Source organism: Vombatus ursinus, unplaced genomic scaffold (assembly GCF_900497805.2).
Source record: "Vombatus ursinus unplaced genomic scaffold, bare-nosed wombat genome assembly UNPS02010548.1, whole genome shotgun sequence".
NCBI lineage: Eukaryota > Metazoa > Chordata > Mammalia > Diprotodontia > Vombatidae > Vombatus > Vombatus ursinus.
The window spans coordinates 1,543,476-1,569,871 of record NW_020950326.1 but is presented as its reverse complement, the minus strand read 5'-3'; the positions used below and the strand labels follow the sequence as shown (position 1 = coordinate 1,569,871).

The window sequence follows — 26,396 nt, the reverse complement described above, 5'->3', positions numbered from 1 at the left end:
ATAGTATGGTAAAAGATATACAAAAATTTACCAAGGGAAATAACTCTCTAAAAATAGAATTGGCCAAATGGAAAAGGAAATAAAAAAGCTCACTGAAGAAAATAATTCCTTAAAAATTAGGATTGAACAAGTGGAAACTGATGGCTCCATGAGGCATCAAGATACAATAAAACTAATTTTAAAAAGAAAAAAATACAAAATGTGAAATTTCTCATTGGAAAAAAATGACCTAAGAAATAGATCCAGGATGTAAAATATAATAATTACTGGACTATCTGAGAACCATGACAGAAAAAAAGTCTTGACAACATCTTTCAAGAAATAATCAAACTGTACTGATATATTAGAACCAGAATGAAAAACAGAAATTGAAAGAATCCACCAATCACCCCTGTAAGAAGTCCAAAAATGAAAACTCCTATGAAAATCATACCAAATTCCAGAGCTCACAGATCAAGGAGAAAGCATTGTAAGCAGCCAAAAATAAGCAATGCAAATACCACAAAGCAACAGTCAGAATTACACAGGATTTAGCAGCTTCCATGTTAAAAAAACTGGAGGACTTGGGATAAGATATACCAGAAGGCAAAGGAGTTAGGATTAAAACCAAGAATCACCTAACAGCAAAATTGAATATAATCTTTCAGGGGCAAAATAGATATTTAACAAAGTAGAGGACTCTCATGCAATTCTAATTAAAAGATCAGATCTTAACAAAAAAAAAATTAACCTCCAAATACAAGACTCAAGGAAAACATAAAAAGGTAAAAATGAAACAAGAAAGATAAAACATAAGAAACTCAATAAGATTAAATTGTTTATATTTCTCTATAGCAAGATGAGATTTGTAAATCTTAACTTTGTTTCTATAAGAGCATTTAGTAGTAATGTAGACAGAGTATGTGACTATAAGATGACTTTGGTTGGATGATACTGCAAAACAAAAACAAAAAGAAAAGTAAAACAAAGGTGTGAGAAAGAAAATTGTACTGGAAAAAGAAGGGGGGAAATTGAAAGGGGAAAATTACCCCACTTAAAAGAGGCAAGAAAGGGCTATTATAGTGGAGAAGATAAAATGGGTTGTGGCAGAGAAAGCTAATACTCTCATCAAAATTGGCTCACCCTCAGTTGGATATAGCAATCTGTTTTACCTCATAAGGAAATAAAAAGGGATGAGGATAATAGAAGGGGTGAGAGTAGACTGATAAAATGAAAGGTATATTGGGGAAGGCAATGATTAGAAGTAAAACACTTGTTCCGTGGGAAAAGGTAGAGGGTAAAAGAGAGAGGGGGATAAATAAGTGAAAAATAGCATGGAGAGAAATGCACAGTTATCATGATTATAAATGTGAATGGGATGAACTCAACCATAAAATGGAAGTGGATAGCATAATGGATTAAAAGCCAGAATCCTAGAATATGTTGTTTACAAAAAAACACTTTTGAAGCAGAGAGATACACACAGGGTAAAAAGTAAGGGGCTGGGATAGAATTGGTCATGTTTCAGCTGAAGCAAAGAAAGCAGGGGTAGCAATCATGATCTCAGACAAAGCAAACAAAAAAAAAGTAGATATGATTAAAACAGATAAAGAAGTAAACTATATCTTACTGAAAGGTACCATAGGCAATGAAGTCATATCAATACTAAACATATATGAAACAAAAGGTATAACATCTAAATTTTTGAAGGAGAAGATACTAGTGAGGGATCTCAAACTTTCCCTCTCAGAACTAGATAAATCTAACCAAAAATAAACAAGAAAGAAATTAAGGAGGAGAATAAAATTCTGGAAAAGTTTTATATGATAGATGTCTGTAGGAAATTGAATGGAAATAGAAAGGAATATCCTTTTTTTTTTTCTAAGCAGTACATGGCACCTACACAAAAATTGACCACATATTAGGAATTAAAAACCTCACAACCAAATTCAGAAAAGCAGAAATGGTAAGCACATCCTTTTCAGGTTATAATTCAATTAAAAAATACATCCAATAATGGAAAATGGAAAGAGAGATTGAAAATAATTGGGAATTAAATAATCTAATAAAAAAGGGTGAAAAAACAAACCTTAGACACAATTGGTGATTTTATTACAGAAAATGACAATGAGATAACATAGCAAGAATTATGGGATGCAGTCAAAGTGGTATTTAGGGGTACATTTATATCTTTAATTGCTTACATCAATAAAATAGAGAAAAAGCAGATCAATTAATTGGTATGCAACAAAAAATCTAGAAAAAGAACAAATTAAAAATCTCCAATAAAATACCAAATTAGAAATCTGAAAACCAAAAGAGATATTAATAAAATTGAAAGTAAGAAAGCCATTGAAATAATAAATAAAACTAGAATCTGTTTTCATGAAAAAAAAATAGATGTCATTGGTTAATTTGATTTAAAAAAAAGGAAAGAGGTAATCCAAATTACTAGTAGCAAAATCAGAAAGGGTGAATTCACCGCCAATGAAGAAGAAATTAAGACAACTGTTAGGAGCTATTTTGCCCAATTATATGCCAATAAATTTGGCAATCTAAATGAAATGGATTAATATGTACAAAATTATAAATTACCGGATTAACAGAAGGAATAAAATACTTAAATAACTCAATCTTAGAAAAAAATTGAATAAGTCATTAATGAAATTCTTAAGAAAAAATCCTCAGGACCAGATGGATTCACAAGCAAATTCTACCAAACATTTAAAGAAAATTAATCCCAATACTATATAAACTATTTGGAAAAATAAAGGTGAAGAAAGAATCCTACCAAATTCCTTTTATTACACAAATATGATCCTGATATGCAAATGAGGAAGAGTAAAAACAGAGAAAGACAACTATAGCCCAATTTCACTAAGGAATATTGATGCAAATAATTTAAATAAAATAAAGCAAAGACATTACAACAATACATCACAAGGATCATGCACTATAAACAGGTGGGATTCAATATTAGAAAACTATCAGCAAAGTTGACCATATCAATAACAAAACCAACAAAATCAAACATTTTCTCAATAGATGCAGAAAAGGTTTTTGACAAAATACAGCACCCATTCCTATTAAAGACACTACAGAACATAGGAATTAGTGGAGCTTACATTAAAGCCTTAAGTAATATTTATCTAAAAACATCAGCAAACAGTATCTGTAATGGGGATAAATTATAAGCCTTCTCAATACAATCAGGAGTGAAGCAAGGATGCCTATTATCACCTCTATTATTTAATATTTTACTAGAAATTTTAGTTATAGCAATAAGAGAAGAAAAATAAATTGAAGGAATTAGAACAGGCAATGAGGAAACACAACTATCATTCTTTGCAAATGATATGATGCTATATTTAGAAAATCCTAGAGAATCAGTTATACAAAAAAAACTACTTGAATTTGTTAACAACTTTAGCAAATTTGCAGGATACAAAATAAAAACATAAATCATCAGCATTTCTATATATTGCCAACAAAGTCCAACAGCAAAAGATAGAAAGAGAAATTCCATTTAAAATATCTATAGACAATATAAAATTCTAAGGAATCTACCTGGCAAGACAAACCCAGGAACTACATGAACACAACTATACAATAATTCCTCACAAATAAAGTCAGATCTAAATAATTGGAAAAATATTAATTGCTCATGGGTAGGCTCAGTCAATATAATAAAAATGACAATTCTCCCTAAATCATTCTATTTATTCAGTATCCTACCAATCAAACTATCAAGAGTATTTTGTAGAACTAGAAAAAAATAAAATTCATCTGAAAGAACAAAATTTCAAGGATATCAAGGGAGTTGTTGGGAAAAAAATCTAAAGAAGGTGGTCTAGGTATATAAAAGAGGTGATTTTCAAAACAATCTGGTACTGGCTAAGAAATAAAATGGTGGTTTGGTAGAAAAGATTGAGTACAAATTACATTGTAGTAAATGACTGTAGTAATTTAGTCTAGATAAACCCAAAGATCCAAGCTTTTGGAAAGATAACTCATTATTTGACAAAAACTTGTGGGAAACCTTGAAAACCATATGGCAGAACCTAGGTATAGACCTATATCTTACACTGTATATCAAGATAAGGTCAAAATGGGTACATGATTTATACATAAAGGGTGATACCATAAGCAAATTAAGAAAACGTGAAATAGTTTGTCTGATTTATGGATAAGAGAAGTATTTAAGAACAAAGAAGATATAGAGAGCACTACGAAGTATAAAATAGATAATTTTGATTATATAAAATTTTAAAAATGAACAAAAACCAATGCAACCAAATTATAAGGAAAGCAGAAAAATCAGGGGGAAAAACTGTAACAACTATCTCTGAAAAGACCTCATTTCTCAAATATATAGAGAATTGAGTAAAATTAATAAAAATGCAAGTCATTCCCCAATTGATAAATGATCAAATGATATGAACAGATAGTTTTCAAAGAACTCGAAGCTATCTATAGTCATATAAAAATGCTCTAAGTCACTATTGATCACAAAAAAATGCAAGCTAAAACAACTCTGAGGTACCATCTCACATTTATCAGATTGGCTAATATGACAAAAAAGGACAATATTGGCTTTTGGAGGGGATGTGGGAACACTAAGCCACAAATGCACTGTTGGTGGAATTGTGAACTGATCCAACCATTCTGGAGAGCACTTTGGAACTATGCCCAATCAAACTGTGCATACCCTTTGATCCAATAATACCATTATTAGGTCTGTATCAGAGAGAGTAAAGAGAAGTTAAAAGTACTTATTTGGACAAAAATATTTATAGTAGTGTTTTTGTGGTGACATAGAATTAGAAATGGAGTAGATAACCATCAACTGGGGAATGACTGAACAAATTGTACCATATCATTGTTCTGGATACTATTATCTTATAATAAAGGAGAAGCAGGATGCTTTCAGAAAAACTTGGGAAGACTTCTATGAACAAATGCAAAGTGAAATGAGTAGAAGAAGGTGCATAGTAGCAACAGCACTGCAAGAATGATTAATTGTGAAAAAATGACCTACTGTGATCAAGATAATATTCTAAGATAATTCTGAAAGACTTATGATGAAAATGCTATACATCTCTAGGGAGAGAATTATTGTACTTTGTGTACAAATTAAAGCGTACTTTTTTTAACTCTATTTTTCTTGCATTTTATTTTTTTTTTGGTTTGTTTTCTTTTTCACCATGGCTAATATGGGAAAAAATATACAGCAGTCTTTGTTTTCATTTATATTACACTGAGGAAAACACATATTTAGTAATTATAGTCAGGAAAATAGGCTTTGCTAAAAACAATCATAGGGATTGCAAAAGGAGCCACAAGGTAGGAGACTATTGTAATCTTTCTAATATTTATTTTACTACTGTTCCTTGAAGAGGCAGTGGAAAGGCCAAGCAAGAAGTAGTAAGAATGTGGTAGCAAGCAAAATAACTTAATGACTATGATAGCTAGGGTATCCAGGCCATGTAGACTGCTTTATTGAAAATCTTTATTGATGTCTATCCAAATGTAAAGAACTAATGATGGGATAACTCTGATAAGAATACCCACATGGGTACAGGTTTACACAGCTGTAGTACTAGAAATGGCTTCATAAGGAAAACAGAGGCAACCTGGACCCTCAACAAAATTAGTAATCAATCTAATTTTGTATGAAATACTTTTTTTCTAAATCTCTTTTTATTTTTTGAAAAAAATATTTTTCAATTCCCTAACACTGACTTTCCTGGGATGATTGTGAGAGGGATTAAATCATAAATTATATCCATGTATCTTCTTCTGGACTGAGTATCAAATGTTAAGTTATACTCCACCGTGAAAAGGGTGATTGTACATAGGGTATTGTAATTCTCCTCCCCTCCTCCTTCTCCTCCTCTTCTTCCTCCTCCTTCTTCTTCAAAACTTTGCCCATGATCTTTGACATAATTAGGATCAGCATGATATGTTTCCTTAAATATTAAACTAAAGAATGCTGGAGGTTTGAGATTGCATTTCAGTCAGAATTATAATAGTTAGGCACGCATCTCTCAGAAATCAACTCTCATAATAAAATCATTCACTGTTTAAGGGTATACATTTAAGAGACAGAGATTCTGGAGAAAGACTATAGAATAATTGGAGAAAGGGAATTACTCAGGAAAAAGTGCTTATGATTAGCAAGAACAATGTGCCTCTCAAAAACTTTATGTCCCTGGACAGATCCTTTTTTTTTTACCTTTGGCAAACTTGATACAAGGGAAAACTTTTGGTAGTATAATTAGTAATTAATTAGTGTTGGCACCTGCACTATTTATTTTGTGTCTCTTTTGTTTTGTTCCTGAGACCCTGCATGCCCACTTTAGGACTTTGAAGATCCTAATAATAACAGCAAGAGAAAATGCAAAGTAATGAAAATACATTTTTATGATGAGATGTATTATATACTGGATGCGAAATAACAGAATAAGGCAAACAATGATAAAAATTGAAACCAATGATCTCCCATTTTTTTTTCTCTTTTTATGCTCCTACATCATTTTGTGGTATGGGATCCAACTTGTAATTAGCACTGTCAGTCAGGAGAGGAGGATTAAGGATTAAATCCCTTACCTGTCATGGCGATGAACTTATCCAGCTGGGAGAAGTGGCAGATAAATCTGAAGTATAATTCAGTGCAGTTAGTGCTTGAATAGAACCAGGATGAGAGTATGTTTTCTTTTCTTTTCTGGAGACATTAAAGCCACTGTCATTCTGATATAAAATATGTTTGAAGGTCAGTGATAGGAGGTAAAGAGAATTAAGTCGGAAGTAATAGGACCTACGTAATACTCCCAAATCTGCCAAAGAACGGCTGTGGTACTTGGGAGGAATATTTTCCTTTTGAGGGGCTGCATCTATCAGTGGACAGGAAGGGGGTTCAATTTTGTTATACCTGTGTTGAGGGACCTGATCTAGATTTTCTCTGAGATAATTTCTATCTGTACAAATAAAATTTCAAGGTAAATATCTCTGTAAGTTCTACCCTATCAGACTGATAGGGTCTGATAGAAAATATCAAGGATATAACTGTTTTGGGATAAACCACCTAATTTTGATGTTATTTATATAATCCCCAATTATTCATTTTTATATCATTTTATCAAGGATAGGGGGTATGGCTTTCCCTTTAATGTCAATAGATAAATGTAAGAAAGAGGATAGATCTATTGAGCTGAATACAGCTGGCCTTGTTTGGTATTAAAACTTAAGCTTAGCTAAGCCAAGCCAGTAGTTGTACTTGGATACAAAGCCACCAGGGATAAGAAAAATCAGCCAACATATTTATCTCCCATGCACTAGACTTTTAAGTCACACAAAAAAAGTTCTCCTCCTGAAGTGAGGGGAAAAAAAACAGTGTGAGGAATCATAGGATGCACAGATCAATTTTGTGCTAGATAAGATTTTATACAAAAAAAGCAATCCTTTACATTTACATTTTTTTTTTAGGCAATTGGGGTTAAGTGACTTGCCCAGGGTTTCACAGCTAGTAAATGCCAAGTGTTTGGTCTGAGGCCGGCTTTGAATTCAGGCCCTCCTGATTTCAGGGCTGGTGCTCTATCCACTGGGCCACCTAGCTGCCCCTACATTTACATTCTTAAATGTATTCTTCTACATTCTCCCATCCTTTTATCAAGCATGTACTCACTTGACCTAAAATCTATTTATAAGATACAAGAGGATTTAACTAGGACATAGGGGTAAAATGAGGTAGAAGAAAAACTGGTTTTATAATGGGGAGAACACAATTAAAAATAATGTTATGTCAAAATCATGTTTGTACATCATGGTCCTAAATTTATGCATAAGGTTGTCACCTGCAACAAAGGAAAATAAATATTTTACTAATTCTCTCAGGCTAATTGCCTAATCCTTTCCCTAAGAACTATTTGATATTCTTTAATTTATCATGAAGCTTTTAATTTTTTCCCTTTTTTTCTGTTATTTTGCATCCATTTTTAAAATTTAACCCACACTTCAATTTTTACAATCTCCTACATTTCCTTTTTTTTTTTTTAACCATGTCACTCCTCCTCTCTTTATTTTTTATGGCAATTTTTATTTTCTTTTGTTTTCAACATTTACTTCCACAACATTTTGAGTTCCAGATTTTCACCCCATCTTGCCCCTCCCCCCATCCCAAGGTGGCATGCATTCTGAATACCCCTTCCCCTAGGCTGCCTTCCCTTCTATCTCTCCTCCTTTTCCTATCCCCTTGCCCTTCAATTTTCCTGTAGGGAAGGATGTATTTCTGTACCTCATTTCCTGCATTTCTTATTTCCCAGTTGCATGTGAAAACTTTTTTTTAAACACGTGTTTTAAAACTTTGGGTTCCAAATTTTCTCACTTCCTCCCTCCCCACCCACCCTCATTGATAAAGCAAGCAACTAAATATAGGTTCTATGTGTGCAGTTATGCAAAATACTTCCATAGTAGACATGCTGTGAAAAACTAACTCTATTTCCCTTAATCCTATCCTGCCCCCCCATTTATTCTATTCTTTCTTTTGACCCTGTCCCTCCTCAGAAGTATTTGTTTCTGCTTACCCTGTTTGCCAATCTGTCCTCCTCTCTATCATTCCCCTACTCTCTTATCCCCTTCCCCTCCCTATTTTCCTGTAGGGTAAGACAGATTTCCATACCCAATTGAGTGTGTATGTTATTCCCTCCCTAAGTCAAATCCTATGAGAATAAGATTCATTCATTCCCTCTCACTTCCCCCATTTCCCTTCCACTGTAAGAGCCTTTTCTTTTCTGTTTTTTTTTTGTGAGATAATTTACCCCATTCTACCTCTCCTTTTCTCCTTCTCCTGGTATAATCCTCTCTCACCCCTTAATTTTATTCTCTAGATATGACCCCTTCATTTTCAACTCACCCTGTGCCCTCTATCTATCTATCTATCTATCTATCTATCTATCTATCTATCTATCTATATCTATATATATGTACATATAATTTTTCCCCTCCAACTACCCTAATACTGACAAAGGTCTCATGAGTTACAAATATCATCTTTCCATGAAGGAATGTAAACAGTTCAACCTTAATAAGTCTCTTATGATTTTCTCTTTCCTGTTTACCTCTTCATGTTCCACTTGAGTCTTGTGATAGAAAACCAAATTTTCTATTCAGCTCTGGTCTTTTCATCAAGAATGCTTGAAAGTCCTCTATGTCACTGAATGATCATTTTTTCCCTTGCAGGATTATACTCAGTTTTGCTAGGTAGGTGATTTTTGGTTGTAATCCTATTTCCTTTGGCCTCCAGAATATTATATTCCAAGCCCTGTGGTCCCTTAATGTAGAAGCAGCTAAATCTTGTGTTATCCTAATTGTGTTTCCACAATACTTGAATTGTTTTTTCTGGCTGCTTGTAATATTTGCTCCTTGACCTGGGAATTCTGGAATTTGGCTACAATATTCCTAGGAGTTTTTCTTTGGGGATCTTTTTCAGGAGGAGATCAGTGGATTCTTTCAATTTCTATTTTGCCCTCTGGTTCTAAAATATCAGGACAGTTTTCCTTGATCATTTCTTGAAAGATGATGTCAAGGTTCTTTTTTTGATCATGGCTTTCAGATAGTCCAATAATTTTTAAATTCTCTCTCCTGGATCTATTTTCCAGGTCAGTTGCTTTTCCAATGAGATATTTCACATTGTTTTCTAATTTTTCATTCTTTTGGATTTGTTTTACAGTGTCTTGATTTCTCATAAAGTCACTAGCTTCCAATTGTTCTATTCTAATTTTTAAGGAAATATTTTCTTCACTAAGTTTTTGCATTTCCTTTTCCACTTGGCTGATTTTGCTTTTTAGGGCATTCTTCTCCTCATTGGCTTTTTGGACCTCTTTTGCCATTTGGGTTAGGCTATTTTTTTAAGGTGTTATTTTCTTCAGTATGTTTTTGGGTGTCCTTTAGCAAGCTGTTGACTTGTTTTTCATGATTTTCTTCTCAAAATCCCTTTTGAGCTTTTCCAAGGCCTGGGACTGATTCCCATTTTTCTTGGAGGCTTTGGATGTAGGAGCTTTGGCTTCATTGTCTTTTTCTGGTTGTATGTTTTGATCTTCGTTGTCACCAAAGTAAGATAATATAGTCTGACTCTTTTTGTGCTGCTTACTCATGATCCTGGCCAATTACTTGAGTTTTAAATTCTTTTGTAAGGTAAAACTCTGCTTCCAATGTGGAAAATGTACTCTCCCAAGCTTCGGGATTTGTATAGCTGTTTTCAGGGATACTTCTAGGGATCTGAAAATTTTCAGTTCTTCCAAGGTGGTATGATAAGGTGCGAGGTGTTTTCTCTCCACTGCCACAACAAGCTCCATTTGTACACCAGTGTTCCTCCTTGCCCCAGGCTCGCCCCTCAGAACTGTGACCCAGCTCCAAACACTGGTAAAGCAAGAGATTCCTGCCTCAGCACTGGCAAAGAGATCCCTGCAATCCCCCTCTGATCAGCCACTTGATTCCCCTCAGTCTGTGGACCAGAAGCTCAGGAAACAGTTGCTGCCCCGAGGGCATGCTCGGGACTAGTGGCTGAGACCTAGCTCCTCTCTCACCGCAGTCACAGACTTTTCCCACTGATCTTCCAAGTTGTCTATGGCATTCATGGGTTGAGAAGTCTGGAAACTGCCACAGCTGCCTGAGGTTCAGTCCTCTGAAGCCTGCTCCAGGGTCGCTGTGGCCTGAGCGCCTATGCCGCACTGCTCTCCTCTCCCTGCCCGGCACTATATACCTTTCTGATCAACCATCCAGGCTGTCTTCGGCTGGAAATTTGTTTCACTCTGTCTTTTTCTGGGTTCTGCTGCTTTAGAGTTTGTTTAGAGGCATTTTTTATATGTATTTGGAGGGGTTTGGGGGGGGAGAGCTCAAGCAAGTCACTGCTTTCCCTCCACCATCTTGGCTCTGCCCTCAATCTCCCACATTTCTAAAAGACATATATCAACTTTGAAGCAGCATTTCATTTGTATTTTTTTCTCATTCCAAAGGAAAATTGTTTTGGAATTATCCCAGAAAATTAATTTTTCACTTTGTGAGACTCAATGGTCAAAAAACCAATCACATTGTGTGAATATGTTTCACACCAGGCATTCAATCAACACGAGTGTTCTTTTATTCACTTCAACCAGCACAATTCCATCTCTTAATTTTAGTTTATAAATATAGGGAGAAAAAAGAGGGTGTTGAATTTTTTGAAGGTGTTGTTTAGGTTTATTTAGAGTAAGATTCATATGTAAGTAAGACAAACATTTTGGCACTCACCTGAATGGAAGGATGTATACATACATACCAGGATGTATTTGTTCTCCATAGCATGATAGTTATTTATTCAAAGATTTGTTGTTCAGATTTGTTTTTGGAATTTACACTGCTCAGCACTCAGGGGATAAAATGAATAAAATCTAACCTTTGTTATCTAAAATCTTATAACCATATAAAATTATACATGTGCACATATGCATACAGATTATAAGCTTCCTTTTATCATAGTTTAGTGGCATATGAATAGTAATGCCAATAAAATTGCTATAGTTGTTTGAAGGTTGAATAGATCACTTTTAACTGATGTGATCAATGTTAACTTCATGAAGAAGATTGTGTTAACATAAAGAAAAAAAAATCCCCCCTCCCATTTTAATCACTGCTGACAGCCAGTGTTGTTTATCAGAGTGGTCAATATGATTGTGTACTTTGAAACAGGAATGCCTGTTTCCCAAGCACCAAAATAAATAAATATTTTGGTTTAAAATCTGTGACAGTGTTTCCCTGGGAGAAAAAAATATATAATTTCTGGAACTGCTTTACTGTCCTGCCAGCATGTCCCAAGCTCCTTACTATGTGCAAGGGGGAATAACTCAATATTGACTTAGCACTTATTTTGACAATGAGGGGGTGGTAAGGCTAGGGAGTGATATTGAAATCTATTAGTGATAAAACTCCTTGGGTTGACATAAGAAATTACTAAGGTTTCTTGGATTTCTCTCTTCTGCTGGCTCACTAAAATATTCAGAACCCATGTCTTACATGTAAAAAAGAAGAACCCATGTCTTTACATGTAAAAATTAAGGATTGCTTTAGGATTCATTTCAAATTCTATAATTTTAGAAAAAATTGCCTGACTAAGCCAGTTTATTGAGAGTATGTTTTGGGCTCAAAGGAAGCAACCAGGAATGTGTTCTCTTCCTTTTTCTGAACTCCTAATTAAAATTATTTAGTTATAATTTCCCAGATACTATTCTCTTTTTGCAAATTGTGGAGTTTTCAGAAGGGTAGAAGTAAGATGTTGACAAGGTTAAAACTTCACCCTTTGTAAGAGGGGAGACATGTACTGCAAGATGAAGAATCAACTAATGCAGATAATTTGAAAGCTGTTTAAAAATATTATCCTTAAAGTATATGGTTTGGAAAACTGTCTCTTTTTTCAAGAAGAAAAAATATGACCACATTTTATTAAAATAGACCTTAAATCATTTTCATTACTATGCTTTTATTTTCCTTACCATATAATTATATTTTGTCTTCCCTCAAAGTATTCATCTTGCTTTTGTTTACATCATTAAGGAGCACAATGCAACACAAGTTAATGTTTGAAATGGTAAATTTACTAGCACATAATCTTTAAGTGTAATTTGTTATTAGTAAAATAAATGAATATCAGTCAATAAGCAAAAATTCTTATTAAGAATGCCTTATTACCCCACTTGAGGTACTCAGAAATTATTATTAAAACAGTTTTAGTTTTTGTTTTTTGTTTTTGTTTTTGTTTTATTATGGACAGTGCTGGTTTTTACATGACAGGCATTTCCAAATAAATACCACATGTATACACACCAGAAATCAATCCTTTGTTACAAAGAACAACAGGGAAAACCATCCATCAAAGCAAGCCACAGAGTAACCATGCCTGACAAAATACACAATGCTGAGCATTGGATAGTCCTCCCCATGTTTGCAAGCCCCCTCCACTACAACTACATGAGGAAAAGAGGGAGCGAATTTCCTCATCTCTTCTTGAGATCCAAAACTGATCACGGCAAGCAGAACATATTTGGAGTCATTTTATTCTCCTTTTCATTTACATCATTGTATAATGTTTTCCTGTTTCTTGAGGGGGACAGTTAGATGGCACAGTGAATAGAGCTCTGAGCTTAAAGTCAGGAAGACTCATCTTCCTGGATTCAAATCTGTCCTCAGATACTTACTAGCTGTATGACCCTGGGCAAATCACTTAACGCTGCTTACCTCAGTTTCCTCATCTGTAATATGAGCTGGAAAAGGAAATGGCTTCAGTATCTTTCCCAAGAAAACCCTAAATGGGCTCATGAGAAGTCAGACACTGACTCTTGATGACTGAAAAATGCCTGAAGGGGAGATCTCTGAAGCTTTAAGTAAAAAAGCTACATGACTACTATACTCTAGATTATTTGTTTTCTATTAGAAATTGTAAACAAAATATCAGACCAATCAGTGGTAGAATTTATTGTTTTTGAATAAAGGCTGTTATAAGTTTTAGAGAACAAAGAACAGCTGTAGTGGGATCTTTATGGTCAGCCTTAGACTTAACATTTAACAATGGTACTAATACTTCCTTTTCTTATACAATGCTTTGTGGGGGATGTCTCTGCTTCTAGAATCGTACTGGCTTAGTGTTAGAAGGAATTTTATTTAGTTCAAACTTCCAACCCTGCAGGAATGCCCTGAGGAATATCTTTGACAGATGAGCACATTCCTTGTCTACATGGTTTTTCCACTCTGGATGTCTATCTATTTGTCTATATCCCTTTTAAAATGAAGCCCCACAATTGAATACAACACTTAAAATTTTGTTTAATCAGGTAAGAGCAATGTGGCACTTTACCTTCTGTGATATGAAAACTATGATACGAATAAGGTTATTACTATACCCTAATATTATGTTAGTTTTGTATTTTATTTAGATTAAATAATGTCAGATTTATTATTCCCAATAAATATCTTGTATCTACATTAAGAATCTTAATTCAGTCATATAAAATATTACTATCCTTCCCAGTCTTGCACCATTCAAGGTCTGCTTTTACTCAAGTCATTGATGAAAATCTGGAACAAGTCAAGAACAAGCCAAGTCAGGCTGCTCACTACTAATGACTTACCTATCACATATGTCATTTCTTTCAGTACTGTTCATCCCATTAAAGGGATCTCATCAAGAACAGTGAAGTTACCCCTTTATCATTCATTATTTGTATTATGTTTCAGCTCCATAGTTAGCCATAGTCTGAGCATCTCGAGTAGAAAATGATGGCTATGCCTTTCCAAAGTCACTTGCTTTGCAGGGCTAAGTTTAGTATGAATAAGCCTGATTCCTGATCTTAATGACTTCTAACCCTAGAGAAGTCCAATTAATAATCCTGCTCCCTTAGGATCTCAGGTGGAGGGGGGAATTTGTCAGAGTTACCCATGTATTTATCTGACTAAAAGACTAAGATAGAACATCAAGAAGATTTTTAGATTAGATTGATCCTGAAGCAAGAGTGGCAAACAACTGAAATGAGAAAATATTGTTCATAGAATTTGTTTGTTGCTATGATTAGGTCTCTTGTGAATCCATTATTCCTTAGCAGGGCATTAGGAATCAGTGGACAATACATCTTTTGTTTTTCTTTCTGATGGTCATAGCAAAATGCTGCACCTTTATTTGAAGCAAAGTACCAGGCTTTGATTGAGGAAAATTTTCTGCCTTTTCCTTTCCCTTCTCCTGTGGCATGATCAAAGAAGGAATTACAATCTTTGGAATCTATTAGGGCTTAGTAAACTTTAATAGCTTAATTTCACCTGTTGGCAAACTCTGTCATTTCTATAATGTTTTCTACCTCATTCACTAATACATATAACATGATAGTCCAGTCACAATAAATGTTGGTTAATAAATGTCTCCAATAAATGTTGGTTGAGCAGATGAATGAATATAGAATCTTGCAAAAAGGTCAAACTGAAAATCACTGGTTTCTAATACAAAATTATCTGGCTAACTTTTGAAGGTTTCCCTTTTTTAGAAAAAAAGTCACAGATCAGTTGTAATGTGCATGACTTTAACCCTTTTGTGTTCTCCTTCTCTCTTTTAGGCAGGATTGTAAGATCATTTGATTCTGGGAAGTCCATCCAACGATGCAATTCAATATCTCATGTATCATTTATTATCTTCCAGAGTAGCATAGGGATACCTATATTTTACGTGACTTGACTATGGTCATGGAGCTACTGTATTTCAGAAGTAGGGCATGATGTCAGTGGTACCTAACTCAAATGCCCACTTTCTATCTGCCCTGAACCAGACTGCTTCTTTGTAACACTTGATAATTTAGCTTTGTAATAACAATGGTAGGATCATTTCATCATCAATGTAGAACAGGAGGGGATCTCAGAGGCTCTCTAATACAATTCCTTTATTTCACAGCTGGTGAACTTAGATCTATGGATTTTAAGTAATTTCCACACAGTAATGCAATTAGTAAGCATGGGGGTGCAATATTGCAGGCAAGCAGCAATTAGAGCTGACTATATGAGGCATATTTGTGGAGAGTTAGAGGGGGATGGAAATAAGACTTAAATGTCTCAGGAGAAAAGAGATTGTTTCACCTGTGTTAGGGTGAATTATATTTCTGAATCTGGTAATCTAGAAGAATGCTATTCACTGAAATTTTCCTAGATTCTTATGGGTATTCTGCTATCACTGCCTGCAGGAAAGGCAAAGTAAATGCAACTTAGCAGTGTGGAATATTACTATGACCAGATACTCCCAGAGACTTCAAATATGTGTCTGTAATTGTAAGGCACTTAAGTATTAAGACCCAGAATTTAATTAGATAATTCACTAGAGAGGAGTTACCTCTTAATGCAGTGATGCATTCAGTATTCATTTTACAGAGATTACTTCTTAATTACAATAGATATTTATCATAGCAAGGGTCTTTTCCATGATGCTAAAGACAAATCAGGATACAAACAGGAATGAATGGATCCAACTCTAGAGACTAAGAATGACGCCATTTTATAGAGCATCAAGTTTGGAGAGCAGACACCAAAACAGCAGATGTAACATATATATAATAGATATGTTCCTTCTATTACACATGATTTAAATGATTCATTCAATTATTACTTTTGCATTCTGAGATGGTTATTCTCATGCAGATTTATGTGCCTTAGTGCATAATGGACATTTCTAATTGTACTGAAACAATAGTAAATTTAATTAAAGTTTCTAACAGCAAACGTAAAACATATGAACAAAGTTGACAGAATAAAATAGTCGACTTATTCATTTCACATTTATCTTAAATCTGACCATTAAGAAGATTTACATTAGAGATATGACTTTTGGAAAATTATTTAAAAATCTGTCTCTGTGTCTTGGCTGCTTACCTGAAAGAATAAATTGGATATTGAAATGTCTCTCAATTATATATTTTCATAAAGGAAGAAAACAAGCATTTATTAAGTGCCTACTATGTGCCAGGCTCTGTACTAATTGATTTACATATCTTATCTCATTTGATCTTCACAACAACCCTGGAAGTTAGCTGCTATTGTTATTCTCATTCTAGAATTGAGGGAATTGAAGCATACAGAGATATAGTGACTGGCTATACAGTTAGTAAGTGTCTGATGCCTGATTTAAACTTAGGTCTTCCTAATTTCTGGCTAATGCTCTATTCATTGAGCAACCAATCCTTTTATATTGAGTATTGAGAAAAAAATTCCAAAGAATAGAGAAGGAAAAAATGGATAAGAAAATTGAAATGCTGAATAAAGTTATTTTTAAAATCAGTATTATATTACTTCAATATAGATTATGTACCTACTGTTTTATTAGAAAGGTCAGCTAGATGATGGAGTGGATAGAATACCCAGCCTAGATTCAGGAAAACCTGAGTTAAAATCTAGCCTTTGACTTTTACTAGTCGTGTATCCCTAGACAAATCACTTAATATTGTTTGCCTCAGTTTCTTTATCTGTAAAATGATGTGGAGAAAAAAATAGCAGCCACTTCAATACTTTTGCCAAGAAAACCCCAAATGGGGTAATGAAAAGTCAGACACAACTAAAACAACTGAACATCATTTCTGTTAGAAACCGGGAGAGATGAAGATAAATAAGACATTGTCTTTCTCTTCAAGAATTTTTAAAATTTAGTAGAGATGAAAAAAAAAACCACAGATAAATGAAATATACAATATGTCACAAAAGTGGTAAATCCACACTTAGAAAGGAATTTATGGGGCAGCTAGGTGGCTCAGTGGATAGAGCACTGGTCTTGGATTTAGGAGGACCTGAGTTCAAATCTGGCCTCAGACACATTGCACTTACTAGTTGTGTGACCCTGGGCAAGTTACTTAGCCCCTTCTAGTCCAAACCACTTAATTTACAAAAGAGGGAAATGAAACCCAGAGAAGTTAATTGATTTGATGAGGTCGCACAGATAGTATGTATCAGTGGTGAAATATGAACCTTCTCTACAGCTCATTATGAAATGCTAGAACATCAGATAAGGGAGGGATCAAATCCAAGTGGGGGAATTCAGGCAAGAATGTCAGTGAATCTGGATTCATGAAATCTTCCATCCCTATACCTTTGCCTGGACTCCACTTCATATCCAGAATGTTCTGCCTCATCATCTATGCCTCTTGGAATCTAGAATCCAGTGCATGAGCCACTTCCCAAAGGAAAGTCTTTTCTTTATCCTCCTACTTATTAGTGCCCTTCCTTTCCAAATTAAAATTATTTTGTAGTCCGATAATATTTATTGGATCTATCTGTGTTCATTTTCTTTCACCTCCCACCACAGCCAATAAAATGGAAGTTCCTAGAAGGTAGGTTATATTTCATTCTTGTCTTTTTTTTAATCCTTGCAGATACACATACATACATACATACACACACACACACACACACACACACACACACACACACACACAAGAACAAGTCTCACTTTAACAGAAAGGATATAAAAAGTTTCTGAAGATAAGGAAGAAAGCTGCTTCCCTAATCAAAATCTCTTAATTATGGTGCTAAATATCTGCTTTCTCTTTTGTTGTCATTCTACTCCTGGCTTCAATTCCTGTCCTTGGGTCTCACTGCATGCTCTAAGTATGTCTTATTAATTATCCTGATCTTTACTGCTTGTTTGTATCTTGATGTCGAAATACCAATAGTTAAATAACTCCTGATATTTTCTTTCCAAGCCCTTCCACCATAAACTACTACACTCCTCTTTGACTACAGCTTCTCTAGGCCTGGCTACCTGCCCTATGTCAACAGCTAGCCACTGTCTATGGCTCAACTTGATAATGGACAAGGAAAAGAGAAAAAGGAGATAAAATTAAAACCAATGTATTTGTTTCTTTTTCACTGTTCATGTCATTTAAAAAATTTGACAGAAGTGACTGAAGCTCTTGGTTAAAGTGAAGATTAGAGATATTACAGGGATGTTGTTTCCCTAATCTATGCTTGTTACCCATTATTACAAGTGATTGAGAACTGAGAGAAAGAGATGAGATGTACAAGCAGAAACATTCTGGGAAAAAATATGCAAAGGAGGGGAAAGAGGAAAAAAATACATCTTATCATTATGTTTTAGATGATAAAATGGTATCCTTTAGTAAATACAAATGCATGTATGTTATACAAAATGTTTTAATGAGTGAAAAATGCTTATATTAACATGCACTAAAGAACAGGTAGATCAACACCTTTACCCAGAAGAGGAAGAAGGACAGAGACTGAGTCAAAGTGATTATTATTATCTGTGAGAGCAGGCACTTATCCCAAAAGAATCCTACCAATTCTTATATTTAATTTTATCTGACCAACTCATAAGTAAAGCATTCAAGATTGTAATATATAGCACCCTTTGATTCACTCAGTATAAGATTCTATGGCCCTATAAAATTTATGGGACACTGAAAATCTCTCAGAGGATTGCATATAATCAGTTCCTTGGAAATCAACTATGTGCACCCATGGCTTCACCTTTTCACCTTTCTACATCATCAAAGTATGGAATAAAGATGACAGTGAAACAGAGGAATACTTATTTTCCTGTAAGTTTACTGGGAACAAATATTTCATTTGGTAAAAAAGCATTATTTTTATGTGTACACATACACACAATTAAAGTGTATACATACATACATATATCATATTTTTAAAAAAACCTGCAAAAGATTCAACTATTGACCTGAGGAATAGTCTCTACCTTAAAAATTACAATGTTTTAGCTTTGAATAATACTCTAAATATAAAAAATCCAAACAACATTCTTCTTTACATATGCTGCTAATGTTCACCAAATGACTAACATCTAGGAAAAAATGCAAAAATGGTTATCACTACACCGGCAATTCTGCTGTCATTTTAATGATATATTTAACTGATTTTTAATCATATTCCCTTTTTACTTTTATTTTTTATTTTAGTTTGCTAGTGTATGTATGAATGAGTATATAAGTGTGCATGTTTATATGTGGAGACAACACACATTGGTTGAAGCTGATAAAGTGTCAGACTCTCTCTATGTAACCTAAGGTCATATCTTTAGAAAAATATTTACCTTATGTCTCTATTAATGTGAAAAGGAAGAAGTTCTAGAGAAGCCCAACTGAAACCCAGATAAACCAGACTCAATTTCAAAATTTATTATTTATGATGAATGAATTAATTATACATTTCTGGAGATATTGGTTTAATCATGGCTTCATTTGACATAACATACTTAGAAACAGATTTAGGAGAAGGTACTCACCTAGGAACACATACTATGGAATTTTACCATGAATAAACTGTGATTAGATAAAAACAAACAAAGATAATGGAAAGGGTAAAAACAAGAGGCAAGACTGTGGGCAACTGAATTCTCCTAGATCACAAAGGACTTTCCCTTACTTGATGAAACATAAAGAAATTAGATGCAGTATATGACTAATAAGGTCTTTTAAGTGTAGAATTGTTGGAGTGTGAAATTTATAAAAAAAAATTGTAGACATGTATCAGTTCTATTTTTGCCAGTTCATAAATCACACCCAGGAGTGAGTTAAGTGCTAAGAATCATTTACTCTTTCGGTTCCATAGTGGTTCACTTAGTGTAATGGAACACTTAAATAGCAAATTCACAGGTACTAGTTAGATAGAGACAGAGAAAATACTTTATGCATTCATTAAACAAAGACATTCACTATGACTATGTACAATCTGAGTACCTTACAAAATGATACACTAATATACAAAGGGAAATGTTAAAAAAGAATATAATCTCAATATATTACTCAATTATAAAATGTTCAGTCTGACTTCATGAAATCACCTGATTTGCTTCTGTGATTGTCTGGCTAATTAAATAGAGACTACCGAAAAAAAATAGTAATAGATCAAGTCTCCCTCATTTCTCTGTCATATCATTTTTTCTATTAAATAACTCCACCTAAATACCTACAGAAATGATTTGATTAAATACTTTATGGTAAACTATTCCACCAGTTTTGGAACTATTTTCAAATATTCACACAAAAGTATATTGGCATATTCCAAAAAGGATTTGGAAAAATCCTGAATTGACCTTGATTGAAATACATATAAAATTTAATCTTTTCCCATAAAGCAGTGTATTGTTCCACTAACTTTTATATTTCTATTCATTATATATAATTATTTTTCATAGTTATATATATATATATATGTATATATATATTCCCAATTAAGCAGGCTCTGAATTTGCAAGTTATATTTTAGACATATTATATTCTACTTTAAAGTAAGACCAAGTACAAGGTATTCCTCCTACCTAATGTCTTTCCCATTTGTTCTTCCTTTTTTTTCCATTTCTACTATCATTAAATACTTATGAGAGTACCACTACAGAAATTATTCCTTTCCAATGAATCTTGAATGTCACAAATTAATTTCAAATACCAGCTTCACTACATGAAACCAATGGGGGGGTGAAACATTTTTCATCATTTAATTAATTTATTTACTGTGTTATAAGGACTTTAAAGTCTTTAAAATTTATGATGGATTGTGTTAATGCATGGAATTTCCCTCATAAAAGAATATGTGAAGGATGCTGAGAGATAGGGAGGTAGATACATAGATATGGCATCCATTAAGCATTTACAGTGATGAGCACTGAATTTAGCTCTTGAGATAAAAATCCAAGTGTATCCTCAGATCTAGTTAAATTACAGTTTCTTTGATCATACTGTATTTACATTATATTTTACTTTCTAATCTGAAGAGGAACACATGAACTTATGCTCATAGAAGCATTGGATGGAGATGGCCAGGATGGGATATAGAGGCCTAATTCCTGGCAAGATATGAGGAAAACTCACCTAGCAGAGGTGGAAGATCCAAGGACAGAGATTAAATTTCAGGTGGTAAGGAGAAGAACATGGTGAGGACATGGGCTAAAAGTGGAGTAGAGGTCTAGTTTACATCAAGTTAATATGAAAGTTCATCTATTAGATCTTAGGGACTCAAGGACAAAGTGTAAGGTTGTAGTAGGAGGGTGATGAAGATGATGGGCAAAAAGTAGGCAGCATGGTGAGGAGAGGGTCAGGAAGTAATGAATAACTAATAACTTTCCAACTTACAAAAGAAAATTAATAAAACAATGAAAGGCTGCAATGTAAAAACAAAAAAAAATACTTTGGAGAAGTAGTATGGGACCTTGAAGGAATTTGGAGGGGCTGCTACTAGATGGACTTTAAATTCTTTCACAACTGTACACCTATAATCATTTATTATAGTAAAAAAGGTGTACAGAAATTGATAGGAGATAAAGATCCAAGAAAGAAGCAAGCAATAAAATTTATTCAATTATGTTTCATGTAAGAATGCACAAAGGGGTTTGGAAATCCTAAGACAAACACAAAATGTAGTACAGATCCTGACAATTAAAAGACAAATTTGTGGCAAAGGTTTTTTTTTTTATTACTGATATTGATAGTTTGAGGTCCATGACTAAAATGTAGTTGTGAGAGGTGGTAGTTATTCAAAAGAAACGGGATAGCTAAAGAGGGCAGGTATAGGAGATGTAGTTACAAGATGTAGAGAGCATTGAATATTAACAAGTTGTAAGAATATAAAGAAATCTAATAACAAGGAAGAGGAAAAATATGTTAGAAAGTATCCGTATGGAAATCATCAGAGAAAGAAAGAGAAGTCATATCATCATCTGAGTAGACTAGTGCATGTAAAGTAGATATGAAGATGAGTTGAAATAAAGATTTTAAAAAAAGATGAGGTTTTAGAACAACATGGCATAATAAGTATTGGGGTTCAATTTAATTATTCAGACATCTGCTAGAAATCTTGTCCTACTCAATGAAAGACAAGGAACAACTTCTTGGCTTGTTTTCCAGTGTTAGAAAGCCTATTGATTTATTGTCTCTTTTTGCCTCTGAAGATGCAGAGTGTCTGAAGGGGTTAGACAAAGGAGCTGAAAGATGAAAAAAGATGCCTGAGTTTGTAGGAGAAAAGAAAAAGACATATAAATAAGATCAGTGACTCAGGACATCTGCATGCCTTTCCCAAAGTGGTAATGTGTGACTCTTCCTATAATATAATTTGCATTTCCCCAAATGGCAATATGAAGCCTTTTTTAAAAATAATATCAACTGCAATTTATACTCATACAGTGCTTCATAAGTGTAGTTAGTTCTTAATACACATTATCTCACTTGGTCCTCATAAGAATTAATGAGAGGAATTTCTATTTGGAATCTGTTTCTCATCAAAAAGTAGTAATCACTGTTATTTTTGTTGTTTTTCACAGACTTCTTATTTAATTGAGGAGGGGTGATCTAAATTTGGAAATGTCCTTCACCAATGATGATGAGAAAGTCTTTTTGGAGTTATAGAATTAAAGTATTGCATGGAGGTACTGACAGGGATAGGGTCAGAAATTTAATACTGCAAGGGACTTTAGAGATCACCGAATCCAGCCTCTTCATTTTACAGATGAGAAAAATTAACAGAGAATTAAACTCCTTCAGCTTCCAAATATGACTTAATTTTCCAGTACTCCTGGTCTGAACTTCAGGTTAAATGACTTATCCTAACTCATACCACCGATGTGCTTCAGAGTTAGGACTTGAAACTAATTGGACCTTCCTCTGAAGCTAGTGCTTACCTCACTATGTCATCATAGTTATGGAGTAAAAAATGTAAGTTCCTTAGGGGAAAGTAAAATTACTCCATGTTACATTTTGTTATAGAGAAGTGGAAAAAAATAGCATACTATAAACTGACATGTACCCTAGATTTAGGCAGAATAAATTTCAAAGAATTCAAAGAAAGATAACAATAATAGCTCAAATGTATATAATATTTTATGGTTTGTTAAACATTTTCCATATGATACATAATTAGGTTTCCACAAAAACTTTGTCAATTTGGTATTTTAATTGACCTATTTTTTTAGATAATGAAATTGAGGCTCATAGTGACCCAGTTAGTAAGTAGCTGAGGCAAAATTTGAACTCAGGGCTTTCTCACTTTAAGTCATCCTAAGGATTATAATTTAATATTCCCCATTATTCAATTCAATGAATATTTATTAAGAATATCTTATGTGAAATTCAAAATAAAATCAGCCCAGGAAAGATGAAGACTTATCAAGAGTGAAATTTCTAAAGACACAAAGAGAAACAGTACAGGTGAGCAGAAAAAGAATTGTCAAGAGAACTATATTGCTACCAGAGGATTCACAAAACAACTAGATTTTTTTGAAAGCATGTTTAAGAGATGGAAGCTAGAATAGCTAATGGAGTATGACATTAGCAGTGTGGCGAGGGAAATGCCAAAGATGAAATTAAGGAAAAAATAGTTGATACCTATTTATCTGGGATAATTTTTTGGTGAGGTTGTTAACTATGTGGGCAGAAAGAAGAGTATCAATGAAGAGATACAATAGGAGCTGATGGATAACCTCTTGGATGAGTGATAGCAAATACTCAGAAATCTAAGGTTCACAAATTCATATTTTGTTTCCTTTTACTGCAATAAGAATTAAATAGTTAAATTATTATTATTAGGCAATTGGGATTAAGTGACTTGCTCAGGGTCACACAGCTATTAAGTGTCAAATATCTGGTCTGAGACTAGATTTGAACTCAGGTCTTCCTGACTCCAGGGGTGGTGCTCTATCCACTGTGCCTAAATAGTTAAAGTGTAAGAGAACACCTAGATTCTTCTGATGAGTTCAATTTACTGATCTTCACATCAACCATACTGGCATCATTGGTTTTTCCTGAACTCAGTATTTTATTTTCTATGTCCATGTTTTGAAACAGACTGACTTGCACCCTCAAATGTACTTCCTCCATTTCTCTGCTTCACATAATCCCTAGCTTCCTTCCAGTTTTACCTCCAGTGTAACTTCCTATAAGTTTTCCATGATTCTATTAGTTGTTCATTTTCTCTCTTCAAATCACATATTACTTTTTGGCCGTTTTATGTAATATTTTGTATTGTACTCAATAGAATGTAAGTTTATTGAGAAAAAAAAAACTTTTCCATTTTGTCTTTGACTGCTCACCCCCTAATAAATGGTATTGGAAATAGTATATAGTTATTGAATTGAATACTTGTTGGATTATATCCTAGGGCACTCAAAGTATTGAAAAATGAGATTGCTCAGTGGCTGTCAGCAATTTCTGAAAGATTATGGTACAAAGTCCAGGTGGAGGTCTAACATAAAGATTTCTTAAAATGGAATGCTTCATGAATTAGCATGTTACATCTAATATAACACTCAAGGGGGTGAAACATGTATATCAATATAAAAAATACATACTAACTTCCTCTTGAAAATTACCCTGTAATGCCTAATTGTGATACAGAGATGACCCTGGGTTTGTAAAGGTTTAACAATAAAATAGAAGCAAGCCCCTAAAAGCTAGAAAGGCTGGTCAGAAATGACTATTCAAATAAAATTCTCAGAGATCCAGAACTATAAAGTTGGCAATCATTTATCATTTTATTTCAATAAAAATAACTAATAGAGACCACTTATTAAGCCATTAAGTTTCTTTAAAATCTATAAAGCTTATGCACTGTTTTACTGTTTTAAATACTGTTTTAAATAATTAAAAACAATGTCAAATTTTGTTTAGATGTTAGTAAAAATAGAAATGTGTTTTTTCCCATCCAATTTCACAAACCCACTAAAATGTATCCATGGGCTATCTGGTTTTTGTATATACAGTTAATAAGTCTTGTTATGAAGAGACAAATGATAGAAGTGGCCAACTATGTATACTATAATTAGATCAGATCAATTAATGAAGAAATATATATTGATTATATAACCCCTAAAATATTATCCATTTGGGAAGAACCCTTGTTTTTGTAATAGATACAAAATAGGACATATGAATGATATAATATTAATTTCTGAATTTCCTCAAAGAATTATAAACATCAGCATAAGAAAGATAAGTGCCAAAAGACTTTTTTTTAATCTTGAATATACCAGTAAATGATCTAAATACACTCTGTATAAATATCTAAACCAAATTAGTCTAAGATTTGTAGTTCTTCATTCTTCAATCAAAGACAAATTTAAATTATCAAGTGCACTTCAAAATAGGATGAAAGGTACAGTTCAATCTCAGATGCAGGGTGGGAACCCCTTAATGAGGTTCTCCGGGAGGAACAACTAGCATATCTCACAATCAACAAGTCAACTTCACAGAGAGCTAGGGATAGAAATCCTTTTCTTTGTTCATAAAAATCACTGTGCTACTAAAGCAAATGATTTCGGATTGCCATCATATATAGTTAGCTTAAAAAACAAGGTGTGGTTGACTGTCTAGTTCTTTTTCTTCCTGTTTTAACTAATTATACCTGATACCTATACAACTTTGGAAAAGATGTCATATTACAAAAACAAACAAAAAGAAAGCCTAGAAAGAACATTAAAAAATTATGTACTTCTCCAGCTACACAGTAGCTTAGAGGGGACAACTCTGACATAGAACAATTATTGAGAGTTAACAGAAATCCCATTCTCATTCGGACAGAGAGCAAACAAATAAGCTGTTCCTAAACTATTTTGAAAAGTGCTATTTATCTAGTTTTGTCCCATTATCTACTTTTAGAAACTGACAATTGAATCATTAAAGTTAAAATTCAGCAGATTACTCCAATTACCAGAGAGTTCATTAAGATATAAGTTTATCTTCAACATTTTTTCATGTTGAACAAAAATTAAGCATATCAAAATAAAATGTAAGAATAAAGTACTAATATTCATTTTTGAGAGGAGAGCAAAATTCATGCATAGTCTGATATTTGGCTTTTCTTACTACTTAATACAACTGATTTAATAAAATAAATACATACACCCAAAC

The 26,396-nt window shown here is 33.6% G+C and overlaps 1 protein-coding gene across 1 annotated transcript in view; it reads right to left on the bottom strand.

Annotated features, from left to right (window-relative positions):
* The window catches only part of DPP10 (dipeptidyl peptidase like 10), a 934,204-nt gene that overhangs the window by 351,274 nt on the left and 556,534 nt on the right, over positions 1-26,396 (bottom strand). The gene's annotated exons all lie outside the window — the stretch shown is intronic.